Source organism: Alligator mississippiensis, chromosome 1, assembly GCF_030867095.1.
Source record: "Alligator mississippiensis isolate rAllMis1 chromosome 1, rAllMis1, whole genome shotgun sequence".
Taxonomy (NCBI): Eukaryota; Metazoa; Chordata; order Crocodylia; family Alligatoridae; genus Alligator; species Alligator mississippiensis.
Genome location: NC_081824.1, coordinates 148461686 through 148483190, shown reverse-complemented (window position 1 = coordinate 148483190; position 21505 = coordinate 148461686). Strand labels below are relative to the sequence as shown.

Here is a 21505-nt window from a genome sequence, read left to right as displayed (position 1 = left end):
ACTGTAAAGTGTCCTACTTCACGTATCGTTCATCTTAAATCATAAATCTTGCTTTCCCTCCCTCTAATTATTCTGATCAACAAAACCACAAGCTTCTGAGAAAAAAACCCAAAACAAGCAAAACAAGCACAAACAAGGGTTGCAGGCTGATCACTGTAATGAACGTTAAGGTGAGATCCAACTACAAGACTTAGGGGAATTAGGAACATAGGATCTTAAGGGACCTCCTAGATCAGGGTCCAATCCCCCGCTGCTGTACACACCACATTGTATAACACCTTTCATACACTTAGAGAGCTCCATTTTAAAAATAGGTAGATTTCTTGCTTATTGCACTGATTAGAATGCTGTTTAAGGACCTCACTGCTCTAATATTTAAAAATCTTCTAATTTCCAACCTAAATCCATCAATGGGAAACTTATACCCATTTATATGCTGACATTGTCCTTAAATAGCTCCTCTTTATCCCTGCTGTTTACTTCCCAGTGTGTTTTTAGACCATGACACAGCCTGTCTTGGCCTTTTCAAACATGGGAGACCAGAATCAGAAATAATATGTCTAGAGACCTACTGAAATCATGGTGGAAGTGGGCTGTGCAGCAGCTCCTTTAATCTTCGAGGTTGCCCTGCATGCCCCGACTGCCAATCAGCATTGGGCCCCACCACTCACTCCTAATCAGCAAGGAGATGAAAACCGCGGTTTTAAATATGGCATTGTTTTTGCCTTCTGGTCGGTCAGCAACAAGTAGTAGGGTGAGTAGGGAGGAGTGTGTGTGGAGGAACCTGCAAGATTAAAGGACCTGATGCCCAGCCCACTTCTGCCATGATTTTGGTAAATCCCTAAGTATGTCAGAGGGAGGCCTCACCTCAGCCTTGTACAATGGTATTATTATTTCCCTCTCTTAACTAACACATTCCAGGATCCACCTGTCTTTTTCATGACTGCATCACATTGGCATCTTAGTCATCTTATGATCAGCTAGTATCCCAGGTCCTTTCCCACCTCAGTCACTTCCAACTAATCACTTCTCAGCTTATAGTTGAAGTTGGGCATGGCCTTGGATTCTGTACTACCAAATTTAATCTCATCTTGTATTTTAGTTCACAAAGTCACTCATTCTTTCTATATAAATAGCCCAGTATTCTAGACCTGATGCCTTTGGACTCCAAATATCGTCTCTGACCTTGTCAAGAGTTGTTAATGGAAATATTAATAATGAGATCCATCCCAACACTGAGAACGAGAAACTCTCTAGTTAACTCTTCCCAGCTTGATACTTCCCCTTTCAGCACTGCCTTTAACAAATTCCTTACCCACCTTACAATTTGTCTACTAATTCCTAACACAAGTTTAAATAGCAATCTCCCATGTGGCATTATACTAAGTATATATAAAGAGCTCATTGGCCTGGCACTATCTACATTTGGCAAACCAGTGTTTCCCTTTATTTCATTTTCCATGACTCCATGATCAAATTATTCTTTCCTTCAGATTTTCTTTTAAAGGCTTGCAAATCCTTGGTACAGGACTAAAAGGCCTGTAGCTGCCTGCAGCACCTCCCCCTTCCCTCCTTCATAAATACATAAATTACTTTTACTGTTCTTCAGTTATACGATGAACTATGTAAGTCCCAATCTTACAATTCAATTCAGCAGCACAAGCTACTGTACCTGCATAGAATGTAGCTTTAGGATCGGGGCCTTAAACTGGCCAGCTTTGGACATTTTACACCAGCCCAGAAACGGTCACAGAAAATTACCTTTGCAATATGATGGTGTTTTCTGCATATTTCTTAATTTGGTGCATTTCACTTTTAAAAAGAGATGAATTTTGCAGATGGAAAATAAAACAATTTTTCTGCATCAAGTTACAGTTTCTTGCACACACACAGTACCCCTCCCCACAAAAACTAATGTATGAAATCAGCTGCAGCCATCCTATAAACTTTTGGTGTTCAGAAGCCTTTATTGGCCAAATGGACCTAGCTTTATATTTCTCATATCCCCGCCTCCCCCTGATTAATTTGTTAAAATCTGGCTTCTGGATCCGTGGTTTCACATACCAGTTCCTTCAGAGTCCTAGGATGGAAATTACTGGTCTCCAAGCCTGAAGATTTTAAGTTCCTTGAGGCTTTCTCCAACTTTGGTTATGATAATTTCTGTGACTATACCCTTACTTCTATTATCCATCCTAACTTCCCCCCCACCCCATAGTAATCATAATCATACTTGCCAAAAGCTGAGGCAAAGTACTTACTTAAATTTTAGTCCATAGTTAAATTATCTTTAAATTTCTACCCTATCCTCACTGCATAGTGGCCCCTCTACTTGCATTGCCCTGTGTATTCAAATAATCAAAGATTTAAACTATCCTTTGCAAGATGCACCTCACTGGCTTTTAGTATGTCTCACTCTCTTGACACTTCCTGACCTCTAAGGCAGCCTTTTTTGCTGATCAGTCCTTTTTCCATTTCTTGTGCTCTTTCTTTCTTCCCAATATTCATCTCAAGATGGTCATTTGTGCAGTTAGGCTTGCAAGTTCTTACATTTTTTTCTCCACTTGTTTAGGCTACAGATTCCTGATAGTTTTAGCAGCTCTAACATGAAGAAATTGCAGGTCTCCTCTGATTTCAAGTCTGTCCTTAGTCCAAGTGACTTCCCTAATTCCCTTATTTTCAGACTTTGTCCTTTGTCAGAACTACTTGTGTTTATCTTTCCATTTAATTTACTGTATCAATTAATCATCACTCAACCCATTCTCTTACCATATCCTCATTAACTACTAAAGCCAAGTTTTAAATAATTTCACCTCTTGTTCATTAAAGTGACTTTGGTGAAGCCTGTCACCTATCACACTCAGGGATATCTGGGCCCTCCCATTATTAGTAGCATTTGTACTCCAATGCTCCCGGGAAAAGATTGAAGTCTTCCAGAATACAATTCCTGTAGGATTCTGAGGGTCTCTACTCATATCCAAATCTGTACATGTTGTCTATAGCAGAGTTACAGTTCTACAACCATTGAAACTCAAGCTAGCTTCCCCTAGCAATATTCTCTCTCAAAACAGGTTGTTTTACTGTTATTATCCATGCAATTACTTAATAGCCTACCACAGCATTTGCATACAGTGTTACCTCACTGCCCTGTTTCTATGTCTATAGAACAGCTCAACTTTTAATATCAGAGTTCCAGTCATAACCACTGTGTTTCTGAATTATGCTGCCCAAATCTGAAACTGATCCAAAATAACCACTTAGCTGCCACCTATCTCTGCAGGTACCTATATTCTCTGTAGGTACCTTGAGTTCTGCTTCTGCATGTGTCCAGAACTGCCCCAGTCTCCTTGGTGCGCACATGCAATTCAGGTTCAGGAAGTGAGCATCCCTAAGTCTTCTGATGGTTCTGAGCCAGCAGGCATGCTCTGAGCAAGCCTATGATAGTGAAAGGATCAGACTCACAAAATGCATCTTTGGCCTCTCAAAGCAAAGCTGGAAGAGGAGGAGAAGGGGAGAAAAAGGTAGGGCACTTGTGTGGGAGAGGTAAGCTCTGGGTTTTAGTCCATTTTCAAGGACTGTTTATGGATTTTCTACTACTAATCATGAGCACAGGACCAAGGATTCCAGCTTTTCTAGGTCTGAGACTCTTAACGTTTTTGCCCACATCCTACTATGTGTAGATATGCTTGGGTTCTTCTAATGGTTTTTGACTGCACCTTCAACATTCAAAGTTCTGTTTAACAACAGAAATGGGTTCCCCTTGCATTGTACAACTACTTGCATCCTGATTCAGTATGCATAGCAAAGGGTGGAAGAGATGTAGGAAATTCTGTGGGTTTGGGGACAGAAATTCGTTAAAGACTTTTTGTTTGCATGGTTTGGGACACCATGGATTTCAGCACTTCTTTTGAACATGGCAATAAAAATATAAAAACTTGGGCCAATATGGCATGACCATATTTGTTATAAAATATAAATAGTGTTTGTTTTTGGCCTCCAACTCTGTTAAGCCCAAGATATTTGATTACAGCCTACAAGAAACCCTCAGTGTTTTATAAGCTCCACCAAAAATGGCACTATAAATGTCAAAGTTGCATAGTTAAGCACTCAGACACCAAAAATTTCAGAGGGAAAAACGGGGAGGATTTTTTTTTCCTATGGAAAAACATCTAATTTATATTTATATTCTATTGGACACTTATATTAAGTGTGAAATACTTCAGCCTTTTTGAGTCTGCACTGTTTTGTTTCCAATTTACCAAAACCGAATACCACCCAATACTCTGTAGTAACCTAACAGGAAATTGTAAGTGGTGAAAGGTTTTCAATTACTACTAAAAACAAGGAGTTAAGATGGATACGGTTCTACTGTCCAAAAATAAGGCAGTGGCTCTCAGTCTTTTTAGATTCAAGACACCACTCGTTAGCCTCAAGCCACTGCTCACAAAATGCCAGCTCTTAGTTTTCACTCATTTTTGACTTCAGAAATATAACAGAGCAGTTGCAAAGAACTCAGGAAACCACAACACATCAATTCTGGATTCCTGTTTGAAATCTCTTGGTTCATCTTGTAAATCACAGTTGCACCCTGTAGCCACATCCAGACAAGCTCAGCTGTTCAGTATGTGGTGCTGCAGACACTTCTGCAGTGCCACATACTGCATGTTCAGGTGTTCTCCACGCTGCAAGGTAGCAGCGTGGGGGTCAGGGGGTGAACCCTGGATATCCGGTGGTCAAAAAAACCCACGCCCCCCCCTAAAAAAACCCAGACTGACACATGCAGGAGCAGTGTACACTGCTCAAAACCGGAGCCAGGCCAGCCGGAGCCATGCTCCAGTTGCCAGGCAGACTCCAAGTGGCAGGATCACTGCTGTTGCAGCCCTGGGAGGCCCTCAGGACCCCAGAGGGCATATGGCACAGGCATTCCTCAGGGACAACTGGTGGTGGCACAAAGTGTCCCGCTGCTAGTTGTCCTTGGGAAACCAAATGTCCAGGCCTATGTTTTTAGCATTATGTGGCACCCCATGGCACCCCTGAAAGGAACTCAAGGCATAGATTCATAGATGTTAGGGTTGGAAGGGACCTCAATAGATCATCGAGTCCGACCCCCTGCATAGGCAGGAAAGAGTGCTGAGTCTAGATGACCCCAGCTAGATGCATATCTAACCTCCTCTTGAGGACCCCCAGGGTAGGGGAGAGCACCACCTCCCTTGGGAGCCCGTTCCAGACCTTGGCCACTCGAACTGTGAAGAAGTTCTTCCTAATGTCCAACCTAAATCTGCTCTCTGCTGGCTTGTGGCCATTATTTCTTGTAACCCCCGGGGGTGCCTTGGTGAATAAATCCTCACCAATTCCCTTCTGTGCCCCCGTGATGAACTTATAGGCAGCCACAAGGTCGCCTCTCAACCTTCTCTTGCGGAGGCTGAAAAGGTCCAGTTTCTCTAGTCTCTCCTCGTACGGCTTGGTCTGCAAGCCCTTAACCATATGAGTGGCCCTTCTCTGGACCCTCTCCAGGTTATCCGCATCCCTTTTGAAGTGTGGCGCCCAGAATTGCACGCAGTACTCCAACTGCGGCCTGACCAGCACCCGATAGAGGGGAAGTATCACTTCCTTGGACCTATTCGTCATGCATCTGCTGATGGACGACAAAGTGCCATTGGCTTTTCTGATGGCTTCGTCACACTGCCGACTCATGTTCATCTTGGAGTCCACTAGGACTCCAAGATCCCTTTCCACTTCCATGCCACCCAGCAGGTCATTCCCTAGGCTGTAGGTGTGCTGGACATTTTTCCTCCCTAGGTGTAGGACTTTGCATTTCTCCTTGTTGAACTGCATTCTGTTGTTTTCCGCCCACTTGTCCAACCTGTCCAGGTCGGCTTGCAGCTATTCCCTGCCCTCCGGCGTGTCCATAGCTTTGTGTCATCTGCAAACTTGGACAGAGTACATTTCACTCCCTCGTCCAAGTCGCTGATGAAAACATTAAAGAGTATCAGTCCAAGGACCGAGCCCTGCGGGACCCCACTGCCCACACCCTTCCAGGTCGAAGCCGACCCATCCACCATGACTCTCTGGGTGCGACCCTCCAGCCAATTCGCCACCCACCGGACTGTGTAGTCATCCAAGTCACAGCCTCTTAACTTGTTCACCAGTATGGGGTGGGATACCGTATCGAAGGCCTTCCTGAAGTCTAAATATACGACATCCACCCCTCCTCCTGTGTCCAGGCGTTTCGTAACCCGGTCATAGAAAGAGACTAGATTGGTCAGGCACGATCTGCCTGCCACAAACCCATGCTGGTTTCCCCTCAGCATAATTTGTCCTGCCGGGCTCCCGCAAATGTGAGCCTTGATAATTTTTTCAAAGACTTTGCCAAGGATGGAGGTGAGACTGACCAGCCTATAGTTGCCCGGGTCCTCCTTCCTCCCCTTCTTGAAAATGGGGACCACATTGGCCCTTTTCCAGTCCTCCGAGACTTGGCCCGTGAGCCACGAGCGTTCGAATATTCCCGCCAGTGGCTCTGCAATGATGTCGGCCAGTGCCTTCAGCACCCTTGGATGGAGCTTATTCGGGCCTGCCGACTTGAAGGCATCCAGTTCTTCCAAGTGACTCTGCACCATCTCAGGGTCTACACATGGAAGTCTGGCGCCTTGCTGCTGCCTCTCTACAACCCCAGTGAGAGACTTGTCGTGCCCCTCACTTAGGAACACTGAGGCAAAGAACTCATTGAGGAGTTCAGCCTTGTCCCCCCTGTCTGTCACCAATTGTTTCTGCCCATTTAGCAGGGGTCCTATTCCTCCCTGGGCCTTCCTTTTACTCCCTATATATCTAAAAAACAATTTCTTGCTGTCCTTTACTTGGGTTGCCATCCTCAGCTCCATGGTAGCTTTGGCCCATCTAACTGCCTCCCTACAAGCGCGAGCAAAGGAGGTATATTTGTCTTTGGTGATCTCTCCCCGTTTCCACTTTTTATGTGCTCCCCTTTTGGCCCTTAGGCTGCCCTGGATTTCTGTGGTCAGCCAGGGAAGCTTCCTGGCCCCTTTCCCTCTTTTACCTCGCACGGGGATCGTCTCGCTTTGTGCCGGAAGGACCGTTTCCTTAAGGCACAGCCACCCTTCTTGGGCTCCCATCACTTCAAAACTCCTACTCTGCAGTGCGTCCTTGACTAATCGCCTGAGTTCATTTAAATCAGCTTTCCTAAAGTCTAGCACTTTCACCCTACTAGTTACCTTACCCACTCAACGTCTTATGTTGAATTCTATTATTAGGTGATCACTGTCCCACAGATGGCTACCGATCTGTAGGTCCCCTTCCATGTCATCCCCTGTTGCCAATACCAGATCCAGTATGGCGTTCCCCCTAGTGGGACCATGTACCTCCTGTGTCAGGTGGAGGTCCTGTACACAGGTTAGAAACCTGCGTGAGCGGTGGGACTTTGCTGTCTGTGTCTCCCAGGAGATGTCTGGGTAGTTTAGGTCCCCCATGACTACCACCTCTTAAGGCGTCTTAAGGTTAAGAACTTTAAGGCTGCAGCACTCTGATTGAGAATCACTGCTGTAAGGGTTTCATTTGGTTCATTATACATCAAGCCTGTTACAAAGGAGCTCTCTTCTGGCAGAGCTCTGCATAACTGCCAGGCCAGCCAGGGCCAAACTGATGACTATTTACAAACTGGACTATAACTACATGAACAATAAGGTGACAGAGCACAGTGACACATGTGCCCAAAGTTCAGGTTAACTCCAAAGGAAGGACAGCATTAAAGAACTGAGGGAGAGAATGGGGTAAATACATCTTCCCATAAATACTTCCTTGCAATTTTTGATACCACTTGACCATATTTTGCAATTGCCCACTACAAGAGGTTCCCATAGCTTGGTGGCTGTATACAATGCATTTTTGGCACAAAATCTCTTAACTTAGCTTTTGAATTGAATCCCAGTACCAAGGCAGCCTACAGGGGGACAACATGGAGGCAACTTTTTAATTCCTGCCCTAGGGGTAGCAACCTGGGAAAAGGGATAATGTTTTTAAAACTTGTCCCCAGCAGAGATATTTTCATAAGTCCCCTCTGCCTTAGGAAGGCTGAATATTCTGTCCCTGAGACAGGTGGATATTGGTAGTAAGTGTGCACAGAGGTACATTTTCACTAAGCTTGGAGCAATCCAGACTGCAAAACTGGCAATTTTGTGTGTAATTACATTTTCAATAGCTGGCACTTAAAGTACGGTTCTACCTTGAAAAGTGATTATGTAAAAAGTTATACTTTCTTATTCCAGAGATCTGCTTCCTGTGCTTATAGAGTATCCTATTTACTTTCCTTAGTGAAAATAAATAAGATTTTACTACCTCCAGCCATGCAGAACCCACACAAATTCAGTTCATTCTTGGAATTGTTTCTAGCTCATACATTAATGTAGTTGTTGACATCAATTGAAGGGCAACCTGAACAACCCTATGGTCTTAAGGAAATCAGATGCCTTACTGGCAAATGAAAAACACATTTGGGTTTATAATTAACTAACTGAGACACTCTTATAGAGATTGAAGTCCACAATGATGCTTTTAAAACTGAATTCTCAAAATGCAAACCCCATTATGGCTAGGTACACACATTATACATAAACCTGTATCAGAAACCAGACTAAACCTGCAACAGAACAGAAGTTCAGTGCACATAGACTGGTTTAAAATGAAGGAACCCATTCTAAGATAGACCTTGATGGATGCAGTATCAGATTTAATTGGTTGAGGCTAGACCAGTCTATTGAACCAGATCCCCTCTCAACTCAACTTAGGTTACAGTCCCCCAGCATCCCAGGAACCTTTGCTAGCCCCCACTAACTCCCACCCGCCGAGTGGGCAGGCTAGCCTCATCCCAGGCTCACCTGCTCTGGTGAATCCAGGCTGGCCCCACCCATGGCTGTCACAGAGCCAAAGCAGAAAAGCCTCTGCATGCCCCTTCCCCTCACTGAAGGGAAAACAAGTGTTCATTCCCCATCCATTCTACACAGCTTAGAGAAACCTGCAAAAGTTTGATCAATTCTGCCTTGGGCTTTTTGAATGTCTGTACCTGGATATATGTTTATATGACCAGGCTAACATAAATAGGTAAACTTTTTTTTTAGTTAATGATGATACTGTATTTAAGCATGTGCCTCCTCCACACGGGGGGGATGTGCAACAAACCCTGGCCAGCAGATCTGGACCTTCCGAGAATTGTAGCGGTACTTTATTAACTTGAGCTACACACCCAAAATTAATTATCCAAAATAGTGACCTGATTTCAGATAGGCTACATAAAGTCCAGGATAAATGGGAACTCAAATGATGCACATCTCCTTTTATTTCTCTTTGAAGAAACTGGACTTCAATATATATAAAAAAAAGCCCTGGACTGGATTATCAGACTGCCTGTTAGAAGAACAATTTTGAACATATACACATAAATCTGCAGGTTCACACTAATTTTCAAATGCAATGGCATGGCCATTGCACTCCTGTTTCTGTAGGCCAGAGCCCAGAACTATACATGTAGCTCCCAATCTTACAGTCCAACTCATCAGCACAAACCACTGCACCTGCATACAATGTGGCTGTAGGATCAGGGCCCTAAGCAGGCCAGCTCTGGACATTTTACGCCAGCCCATCAATGTTCACAGAAAATTACCTCTGCAATATGTTGGTGTTTTCTGCATATTTCTTAATTTGGTGCATTTTACTTTTTAAAGAGATGAATTTGGCAGATGGAAAATAAAGCAAGTTTTCTGGATCGAGTTAGTTTCTCTCACACACATATTACCCCTCCCCACAATAAACTAATGCATAAAATCAACTGCAGCCATCCTATAAACTGCTGGTGTTCAGAAGCCTTTATTAGCCAAATGAGCCTAGCTTTATATTTTGCATTTGGAAATAACCTCTCTTACAAAACCAAACAGGGCCAATGGCTCACAAGAATCATGAGGACAGCAAGGAAGCCAAGCACAGAAAGTCATTTGTTTTTGCACTGGAGGTAGGTTGTTGGAGCCTAGCCCTTGAACTGTGTGCATTGCAGAGATCTCTCTGGCTTTAATAAGCAAGAGTGCTTGCTGCAGCAGTCTTTCTGGATCCAGCATCTAGAGGGGAAATTAGCTGCATACTCAGTCTGCCAGCCAGAAATAAGTTGCTAAAATGTAAAGCCTCCTAGGAAGCTTAGGCAAAAAACATTCATGCATGCATAGGCTCCAATCATGAGAACTGCGCAGGTAGACCCCTATCAACTTTATGAAGCCCCATTCAGGCTAGGGACAGACATTACACATAAACCAGCTTAAGTGATCAAAAACTGGTTTAAATCTGTAACAGAACAGATGTTCAGTGCTCATAAGCCAGTTGGAAAATGGCTGAAGCCGGTTTGAAATAAACCTGTTGAATGCAGTATCAGACTTAACTGTCAAACCAGTTTATACAATGTCTGTCACAGACCCCTTCTTTGTTTAAGTTATATCAGACACCTCTAGCATCCCAGCATGCTCTCTGGGCTGGGCAGGGCTCTCTGCTCCACAGTAGAGCTGGCCCCTCCCCTCTGCTCCCTGGCTGCAGCTCCAGCAGAAACTGCTGCCTGGCTTCTGCTCCCCCTTAATCCCGCTGCATACAAAAACTGAAAGCTTGGACAGTGTCTCTTGCACAAAAATGCAAGACAATGGCTGGGGCAAGACTGGATTGTGGTAACAAGACTGCCACAAGAAAATCAAACTCTACTAATGGTTTGCAACCCATAGGCATTGAGACAGTGGAGTGCTTGCAGTGCCCAATACCAGACCCATGCCATAAAATAATAAAAATGTTTAAAAGTATAGGCAGAATCCTGCCATGCTCATCATGTGTGTATTCCAAGCTGAAAGAGCCAAAGGAAAAGCTGAGCCCATGAAGGCAAGGCAACTACATGTGCAATTCAACTGACCTCGCAGATAACCAAAACAAAAGACTAAATATACATTTCAAGAGAAACTTGTAAAAGGTACAGGAAAGATGCCCTGTCCATGACAAAACACACCCTGCTTACATTTCTCCCAACAGCATCCAATGTCTCAACCATTTAATGTATGTCCAGAGTCTGGTAAACAAACCACCACCCACATGCTACTGCAAATCTGCCCCATTGATAAACAAATACCCGAAGACAGGTCTAATGCCTCTAAGCATTCTGTCTGACCACTCAAGGCCCATCACCTGTAACCTACCTATAATTGCAGGGACTGCAAAAAAAACCTAAGTCATCACACCTAGACAAATCCAGAACAGGAGCCAGGCAATTAACAGTTATCAAACTTTTCCTCCCTCTTTTGTTCGGACTTTAATCAGCCAACCATGAAGGGAAAATGCTCTGAAGCTATACAATTAAACAGTATAAAAACTAAGCAAATATGCCAGCAAGGTGTGTGCAGTCCAGGGAAGATCAAGAAGCCATCCTGCATGACCCAGCCAAAAGTGAAGGATCCACACTGTGAGGCTGTACAAGACTGCTTCCTGCCTGCATTAAGTAAGGATCTCTGCGCAGCTAAGATAATATTAAGGACTAATAGCTTGTTTTATATTGGGAAAGAGTCTGTTATTTAGTTCTGTAGCTTGTTGGAAATTATTAAAACAAGCCTTTCTGCTATAGCACTAACTAGGTTTAAAAAACCCACTTTCTAAGTGCAACACCCTCCTCCCCTCTAAGCAAGGATGCCTTACAGAGGCACCTCTCAGCATTAGCTAGCAGACCACATGCTGGCTACAGTCAATGCTGTGGCAGACAGGACAAAGGAAGAATCAACAGGTAGCTGGTAATGTCCCTCTGTTATTTTCTTAATGGGGTGGTAAACACTGGGTTATCAGTTCCCAGCTGGGCTGGTCAGAAGCAGGGAGGAGGGGACCCCTCCCTAATCAGAGCATCCTGCTGGGGTCTGGCCATGCCCCCCCCCCAGCTCAGCACTATGGAAAGGAAGGGAGGGAGGGCTGCTTTAGCACCCCCCAGCTTCTAGCCTGAGCTACTGTAGGCATGTGCCTGCATGTCTGGGATGTCTGTGCAGTTACAAACCAGTTTAGCCTAGCCAGGTTAGACTAATCTGCAAAGATTGAATCAATTCAGGCTCAGGCTTTATGAATGTCTGTCCCTAGCCTCAGTGACCGTAACAGCTCAATTGGGACTCGGGGCAGGATGGAGGCTATAATCATTGTTCTGTAATTAAGACAATTAATACACTAATGGAAAAATCAATACTTTACTTTCATAAATAACATTTGCTTTTTAATTGAACAAGTAAATCAGAACAAATTCTTTGAATAAGCTAATGGATATTGCATACCTGTAAATTAGTGGTATTTTATCCCCAGTTTTCATTTCTGGTCTACTGCTTAGAATTCATGATGTCTAAGAGCAAAAGATTTGGCAAAACATGTTGCAAAGTGCTGATTTCCTGAGTTTCCATCTGTTCAGTCTTATATATGAATAATTATTGTGTTTTTGACTGGAGACATCATTTGTCAAAACAGACAAATCCCTGTTTGTATGAGAGCCATACACCCATTACATAAAAACAGCCCCAACCTGAAACTTAGTCTCACTTGAGTCTATGGTCAGGTACTTCTGCAACTTCAGTAGGCCCAGATTTTGGACATGTGTAAAGATCTGGACAGAAAGGCCTCATAGAGAACCTGATCGACTGATATTTCCAGGGATTCTTTTTGTGAATTTGAATAAGCCACAGATCACGGTCGAAAGCAAGACTCAGTTTATCTCCTGCATCATATGAGGTCAGGCATTATAATACTAGTCGATATATCAGTCAAGGAATGAATGAATATATTAAAATCCAAATCATTATGTTGTTGAGCTCATAGAACTAGTCCTGTACTACTGAACAATCAGCATGTTGATGCATTTATGCAATGCTCAAAGACAGCTAAACATCAGGGTGCCTGAAATCCAGCTTCTTCCAGCAATAAAATAAAAACTCCTTCCCAGTAACAGTGCACAGATTTGAATACCCAAAGGTTTAAGAGGCTTTAATTAACTAGGACCTAACTTAAATACAGGACATCATAGCTAACTATCAGAGACTGATGAATATTCATAGACTAACTGTCCAAAGGCATTCTCCTAAGTAGAGCTAGTCAACATTTTTAACGGAACAGTTGGAAAATGCAGTTTCATCAAGGTTTTTCCCAGGAGCACATCAATGGACAATACTTGATAGGAAAGCATCTAAATAAGTTGTTTCAGTATTGCATCTTCAACTTCAGCTATATACAAGTTGTTGCTTGTTACATTTTCAACTTCAGTTATACCCAAGTTTGTTCAGCACTGGCTAAACGAAGCATTTTTGATCCATGTTGCATAGTTATTTATGATACAGAGCAGGGGTATCAAACATACAGCCCAGGGGCCAGATCTAGCCTGTGGAGCTGTTGAATTTGGACAGACAGGTTACTAAAAGTTGGGACTGAATGGTGTCATAAGAGCGAGTGAGGACTGACACAACCCAGTTACCCTTTGGCTGCTTCACCCATCACTACTACTGTGATCCCAGCTCCTCATCTGCCAGCTCCACTGCTATGCATCCCAAACTGACCCTGATGCTGCTGTGTGCTCCATGCTGGAGCCAAAGCTGCCATCCCAACATGAAATGTGTCAGCAGCAGCAGCTCCAGCTCTGGCATGAGGCACATGGTGTAAGTGAGAGCCCCTGCCATTGTAGGCATTAGGTGCGAGTGGCACCCATTGGAGCCACCTTGTGCCCTGGGCTAGATCTGGCCTGGAAGTAGCCCTGAGATCTGGATCCAGTCTGTGGCAAATGTGAGTTGGATACCCTCAAATAGAGTATCATGGTAGGAGAGGACTGGTTGATGTCCTAACATGAAAATGCTTAAAGCAACCATTTAAAAAAAAAAAACTAAACCAAACCAAAATATTGAAAATATGAACCATTATGAAAGGCCTCTTAGAAGTCAGAACCTGAAGATATGAAGATCCAAGGAAAAGGCTGTTAATTCCCAGAGCAATGATCACCAAACAGAGAAAAGAAATCAGGCATACATGATACATCCCAAAGACTGTTACTTCATTAGGCCATAAGATCTTTGCACTCCAGGCCTCTTTTACCAGATGCTCATTAGATGAGCAACCTCCCTTCCCTGGAAATTAATTTTACGTCTTGGAGTTCCCATCTTGCCCTGCTCTTAAAGAAAGAGCACCCAATCAGAACCCACTTTTGTTTTAATTTTTTTTAAGTTTATTCCAAGCTATTTAGTAATATAGGATTTGCCTACACCTAATAAAACTCTATAAATAAATAGCTGACAATATCTCAATTTTTTTTGTAATAAATTCTATCATAAAATCTGTTCAGAGCACATTCTAGTGATTTGGCTCTCCCCCTCCACCAGCATTAAATGTGATCATTTCCTTTATAGTGCAGGCAATAAGTGATCTACATGTGGCATCCCGAGCACTAGCCATAAAGAGAAATGAGAGCTGGTTGATATGGGCTATTGCTGACTATAGCAATGAATTTCCAGCTGCTCCACAGTCCTCTGAAAACACAGGAGGCTGTGGAGTGATATTTAGCATTGGTTTGGTTCAAGAAAGCCTGGTGAACTTTAGTTTCTTACCTCCAGAGAGGAGTGAAATTAGTTCTGAGGTGTCAGAAAAGATGGCTTATAAAAGCAAGCCTGTTTTTTTGCCAAATTCTAGGGCCTGATTTTCCTCCCACTTACACTGGTATATAACAGGAGCAATTCCACTGATACCTGAAGTATAAGGCTGGGTTTGGATCAAAAAGAATCAGACCCTTACTGTGCAACATATGCAGAGGGTAGTCTTTATAGCTTTATACAGAGGCTTTTCTTTAGTAACAGCATTGCTTGTGGATCAGCTCTGACTTCACCAATAGTGGCAACATTGGTTTTTCATGTCAACAATGAACCTCCAGACTGATGTGGAAGACCTGCCCCTAAGAACGCATGCATCATACCTATTCTTTGCTCGTCTTCAGAAGAGGACTTGGAACAACAGCCCACTAAAATCAGCCTTCTAGGAATCATATTTGACACCACTGGGGATGTATACACATGATGCAGCTCTGCTCCGACATATGCTAATTAGCAGACCTCAGAGCAGACTCTATTAATTGAGTTTGCTGCAAGTCTACTGGAGCATGCTCCACATCACAAAAAAAACTAAACCTCCACACCACATGTATTCAGTGTCCCCACATTTCAAAATGGCAGCAGGGCTGCTTTAACTAAACTAACTTTAGGTGCCCTAAATCACCAAAGGGTGTCAACTTAGAGGGAAGAGGGGGGAGAATTAAAAGGTACCGTGTGGTAGGCTTTCTTTATAAAGTCATAACGAGAAAAATAAACTTAAACCAGAACCTAAATATAAGCATATTTCCTTGTACTTATCACTTTAAAAGCAAAATCTTCATGCTGTGACTACCGAGTTGGAAAAAACAAAGCCCACAACTGACATAGCAATGATGTCTTTAATTATCTATGTGTAGCTCATTCCTATGGGGAGATCTGCTTTCTGCCAATCAGTGATAATCAGCACTCAAACAACCTCCCAACATTTGTTTACAAGGATTTACAGCCAAACATTAGGACAACACAGCTGACGTTAAGCTAACAGTATATCGTGTCACCTTACACAACAGGAATTTCCGCATACATTTGTTTTGGCATGGGACTGGGAATACATGCTCTGCGTAAATTAAGCTTTGGCTTTATCCTTTAACTGCTTCTATGTCAATATGACCTGCTACATTTTTTTGGTCTTGATTCTATTAACATCCTACTACCCTCAGTCAACAGGACTGCCTGGTTCTATGGAACAGCCAAGCTGACTCTCTGAATGTACCTAGATATAGATGGTTGCCTCTAACCTGCTAGGTTTGGTTCATACAAAAAGCCCTTTAACTGCTTTCAGCAGACCATAAAACACAGCTTTTCCTCAGCTACAGTGTACATTTATCTGGGATAAGCTGAGGGATTTGCAACAGCACGGTTCCCATTAAGGCTAAAGGAACTCGCAGCTAAATCTCCAGTATACTGCTTTGGATTAGATATACATCCTCCCCCTCCCTCTCCCTCTACCCCCTGTTGAAGGATCCCTTTGTGAGCTTTTACGTACCACCATGCTAGTCATTCTAATCATAAGTCATAGAAAATTAGAGTTGAAAGGGACCTCAGGAGGTCATCTAGTCCAACCCACCAGCTTAAAGCAATACCATCCTTAATTATATCATCCCTGCCAAGACTTTGCTTATCTGGGTCTTAAAAACCTCCAAGGATGGATATTGCCTACTCTACCCTCCAGTACATCTACTACTCCCCACAACTTGGTGTCATCCACAAACTTGCTGAGGGTGCACTCTGTGCCGTCGTCCAGATCACTAAACAAAACTGATATTGAACAAAACTGATACCGGCTGCCAACATTGAGCTATTGATTATTATCCTTTGAGCCCCATGATCCAGCCAGTTTTCTATCCACCTTACACTCTGTTCATTCAAACTGGACTTCCTTAGCTTGCTTGCAAGAATGTTGTGGGAGACAGTATCAAAAGCCTTGCTAAAGTCAAGGTATATCCATCCACCGCTCTTCCTACATCCACAAAACCAGTCACCTCATCATAGAAGGAGATCAGGTTGGTCAGGCATGACTTGCCCTTGGTGAATCCATGCTGACTGTTCCTAATCACCTTCTTCTCCTCCAAGTGCTTAGAAATGGATTCCTTGAGGACCTGCTTCACGATTTTTCCAGGGACTGAGGTGAGGCTGACCAATCTGTAGTTCCCTGGATCTTTCTTCTTCCCTTTCTTAAAGACAGGCACTATATTTGCCCTTTTCCAACAGTCCAGGAGCTCTCTTGATCACCACAAATTTTTAAAGATAATGGCTAACAGCTCTGCAATTACATTGGTCAACTCTCTCAGTACTCTTGGGTGCATCCCATCTGGCCCCATGGACTTGTACACATCCAGCTTTTCTAAATAGTCCCCAACCTGTTCTTTCACCTCTGTTGGCTGCTCACCTCCTTCCAAACTGTGCTGCCAGGTGCAGTAGTCTAGGAACTGACCTTCCCTGTGATGACTGAGGTAAAAAAAAAAAAAAAAAAAAAAAAGACATTGAGTACTTCAGCCTTTTCCACATCATCTGTCACTAGGTTGCTTCCCCCATTCAGTAAAAGACCCTCAGCTTCCCTGATCTTCCTCTGGTTGCTGAGATATTTGTAGAAACCCTTCTTGTTACGCTTCATGTCCCTTGCTAGTTGCAACACCAATTGTGCTGTGGCCTTCCTGATTTCATCCCTACATGCCTGAGCTATAGTTTTATACTCCCCCGCTAGTTGTTTGTCCAAGCTTCCACTTCTTGTAAGCTTCCTTTTTGTGTTTTAGTTCACTAAAGAGATCCCGGCTATGCCAAGCTGGTCTTCTGCCATATTTGCTAGTCTTCCTGAGCATTAGGAAGAGTTCATTCCTGAGCCCTCAGTAAGGTTTCTTTAAAGTACAACCAGCTCTTCTGGACTCCTTTCCCTCTCAAACTGGCCTCCCAGGGGATCCTGTCCATCAGTTCCCCGAGTGAGTTGAAATCTGCTTTTCTGAAGTCCAGGAGCCTTACTTTGCTGCTCTCCATCCTTCCTTTCCTCAGGATCCTGAACTCAATCATTTCATGGTCGCTGCTGCCCAAGTTGCCACCCACTACTACATTCCCCACCAATTCTTCCATTTGTGTAGCCGGGCAAGAAGCAGCGGTGACGCATAGGAGGTGTACATGCACTCAGTGAGAGCACTGGTGCACCCCGACTGGCCACGCTCGCTGCTTAGGTGATAGACAGTGGGAGAGGGAGGAGCACTGGTGCTCCCCGCCCCACCTTGCAAGCACTGGCTGATTGCTGTGATTGCTGCAGCAGCTTCTGGGATTGGCTGCAGCTGCAGCAATCAGCTGGCGCTTGCTCCCAGAAGCGGCCACAGCCACTCCTGGAAGCAGCTGCAGTGATAGCCCAAACAAATCGGCTGTCGTAGGATTGCTCAGGGGACGCCCCGGTCTGCAGGATCACCCATGGGGGACCCCCCCCCCAGTTGGCGGGAGTGGTTGCAGGGGAGGGGCACATGTCCCCCCTCCCCCCGACTAAGGCGGCACCATGACAAAAAGAGTACAGCCCCTAACTGGCCTCTTTAACACTTGCACCAGGAAATTGCCCCTGGATTGCCTGTGCACTGCTGCATTGCCCTCCCAGCAAATGTCCAAGTGACTGAAGTCCCCCATGAAAACTAGGGTCTCTGATCAAGAAACTTCTGCTAGCTGTTTGAAGAAAGTCTCATCCACCTCATCCTCCTGGTCTGGTGGTCTCTGGCAGACACCTACCACGATATCACCCTTCTTGCTCTCCCCTTTGACCCTAACCCAGAGATTTCCAACAGGCCTATCTCCAGTTTCATACTTAAGGTCTAAGCAATCATACAACTCTTGTATATGAAGTGCAACTCCTCCTCCTTTTCTCCCCTGCCTGTCCTTCCTGAACAGTTTATACCCATCTATGACAATACCCTAGTCATGTGATCTATCCCACCAAGTCTCCGTTATTCTTGGGTAAAATGTGAGCCAAGAAGCAGTCTACTAAGTCTTCCTGCTCACAATTCAGAATCAATAAAAACAGGTCACTTCTACTCCACAGGCGTGTCTACACATGCATTTAGCACACAGCAATAAACTCCAGTGTGCGTTGCCATATTGCACCAGAGTTTATTGCTCCTGGACATGCTGTTTCCACATGCACCCAAGACTGCAGCACCAGGGCAAAGACTTAAACAGCACTAGGGCAAAGACTGCAGGGCAAAGCAACCTGAGCTGGCAGAGGCCCCGGGGGTCAGCCTGCCAGCTTGGGACTGCTTTGACTCGGCTCAACGTGCTGCAAAGGGGCTGTCTGGGGCACAAGGGTGCTCCAGTGCAGGGCTAGCTAGCAGGCAGCCCCTGCACTGAAACACTCTTGTACCCCAGCCAGCCCCTCCAGCATCTACAGCATCCCTTCCAGTAAAAAACTTCGCGGCAGGATAGTACTTGAACTGAAGTATTTAGGCAACTCTGCAGTAAATGTCTCATGCAGACATGCTCTGAAAGTATTTAAATTTTTTTTAAAAACAAACAAAAGATCCACCCAGTCAACCACTCCCAATACATATTACAGGTACTCCTCACTTAATGTCGTCCTGGTTAATGTTGTATCATTATTACATCATTGATCAATTAGAGAACCTACTCGTTTAAAGTCATGTAATGTTCAGTTATAACGTTTGGCCACCGCCTGCTAGTAGGTAACTAGCATGACATAACTGGATTCTCTTAACATCGTTTTGCTTAAAGTCACATTTTTCAAGAACGTAACTACAACGTTAAGCAAGGAGTAGTTGCATTAGGGCCCTGCTTACAAAGGTGGGGGGAGGGATGTGCGGATGCAAGTGAAATGGCACAGTAGGTTTTCCAGGCCAAGGACCAGGACATTTATCATTCATAAATAAAGTTAACAAGCAAATGACCCACATAATGAGATGTAAAAAGTATAGGGGTCAACTCCTACATTCACATGCAAAGCTTGCATGTCACAGAGAAATGGATCTTTGGCTTCTCAGCAAGTCTCAAGCCTGATGTCTTGTTCATAGATTGATTTTTAAGAAAATGCAAATTACCTGGGATAAAAAGATAAAAATCAATCAAAAATCCAGACAACTCAGTACTAAAACTAGAGTCATTGTCCTCACCTTTTTTGAGCAACAGTACTGGTTTGCCAGACTAAAATTTCTACAAGGCCTCTCAACTTTATGTGCTTTACATGCTATAAGTTGGTGGAAAATGGATTCCACAATAGTGACACTTTCCAGACACAAGCTCCCTCATGTATTAGAAATAGTTTCTGAAGCCACCTTAGTTCCCAACATTCCCCCAAGCTTTGGATTCTGCTGCTGTAGGGGACACAGCCTGAGGGGAAGCTTCAGTCCCAACCCATAAGCCAGAGGATGAGGTCTCTCTTGCAGGTAGAAGCATAGAGTGAGGGAGGAACAGATCAGCCAGTGGAAGGCATTTGAGAGCTTCTCTCTTTAAAAGGCTCATAAAGGATAAAATGCTTTGATCTAATACTCAGATCACTGGCACCCTCACCTGAATACTGCTGATTCTTTATTGGGATCCCTTTAAACTAGTTTGAGTTCACAAAATTAGTTTTAGCTAGTGAGTTTTTTCCTATGGTTTAACACGTATGTTTTTACTTTGGTGGAAGTCAATTAAACAAATATTTTTTCTAGCTAAAGAGAACCCCATGTTTTCTGCTTGGAGATAGACATTTCCTGGGGAATGAGGAGGAAGGATACAGGTGGCTGTGGTATATACGTTCTTGTTGACACTGCTCATCCAGCCCAAGGGCAATTCTGCACACACTGCTGTATTTTTTCCCATTTATTTAATTACATTTTCTACTTCTGTTTTTTTCCAGAGCCTCTGCTTAGCAGAACCGGATCCCAACAGCATAAGTCTTCTGAACTTCTCAACTCACAATATAAAGTAGCTAAACAGGTTTGCCAAGTTCCAGAGGTAGCATACAAGTAAACATTCTTAATCCTCTCTCCACATAGAATATGTAGCATTTCCCATAGAACTGAGTGATTAGACTTCCCACTAACCTAGCTAAATGCTAAATTCATACTTCCTTGCTTTGAGGAAATTGAAATAATTTCTTGAACAGTGTATTTAAATGTAGAAAACCTGCAGTCATCAGTAGAGAGGGAGTGCCATTCCAGCCATTGGTAGTCTCACTTCCTGGCATGCCCAATGTTGAATCCATACTGCAGTGTAGGTGTTTACAGCAGTCGGCTCTCTGGGGGAGGCTGTTAGGGAGTTGTACTTGCACAGAGTGGGAAATGCAAATCACACTCAAATATGGTGAAGTCAGAGCAGCATCTAGAAATAGCAGAGTCCCTCAGCAACAGAGAACCACCACTGCAACCTCTTTCCAGCTACTGTGTTCAAGAGACATAAGTTATTATCAGCATGTCGTAGAGCTTCTGTCCAGAGTCTCAACTGCATTGCACAGCTATCATAGGGCTATCGGAGCCAGAAGTGGGCCACAAAGACAACCCCTCACCACCTTACTATAACCTTCACCAGCCTCTCTCAGAAGGGACAGTTTGTCCCAGAGACTGCTCTGGCCCACCTAGTCTTTTATTGCTCCACATTTCCAAGACCAAGGAAATCCTGTATTTAAAGTTACCAAATAAGCAATGTATGCTATGGACATGATGCTCGCTGTGTTGCCATACTGTCCTGCCTCTTTGGCTCCGATCAGATTGGAGGGATGACCTCAAGGCATCAGATGCAAATTTCACGTGTTTCGGTTTTTTCCATCAGTCTTTTTTCTTCCTTAGGCAGCCAGCATGAAGGCCAACTAATTCCACCCCCTCACACTGCATGTCAAGTTCCTTTTGGATTTGTTA

The 21505-nt window shown here is 43.9% G+C and overlaps 1 protein-coding gene across 1 annotated transcript in view; it reads right to left on the bottom strand.

The window, feature by feature from the left end:
* Positions 1–21505, bottom strand: part of PGBD5 (piggyBac transposable element derived 5) — a 101343-nt gene that overhangs the window by 55761 nt on the left and 24077 nt on the right. The gene's annotated exons all lie outside the window — the stretch shown is intronic.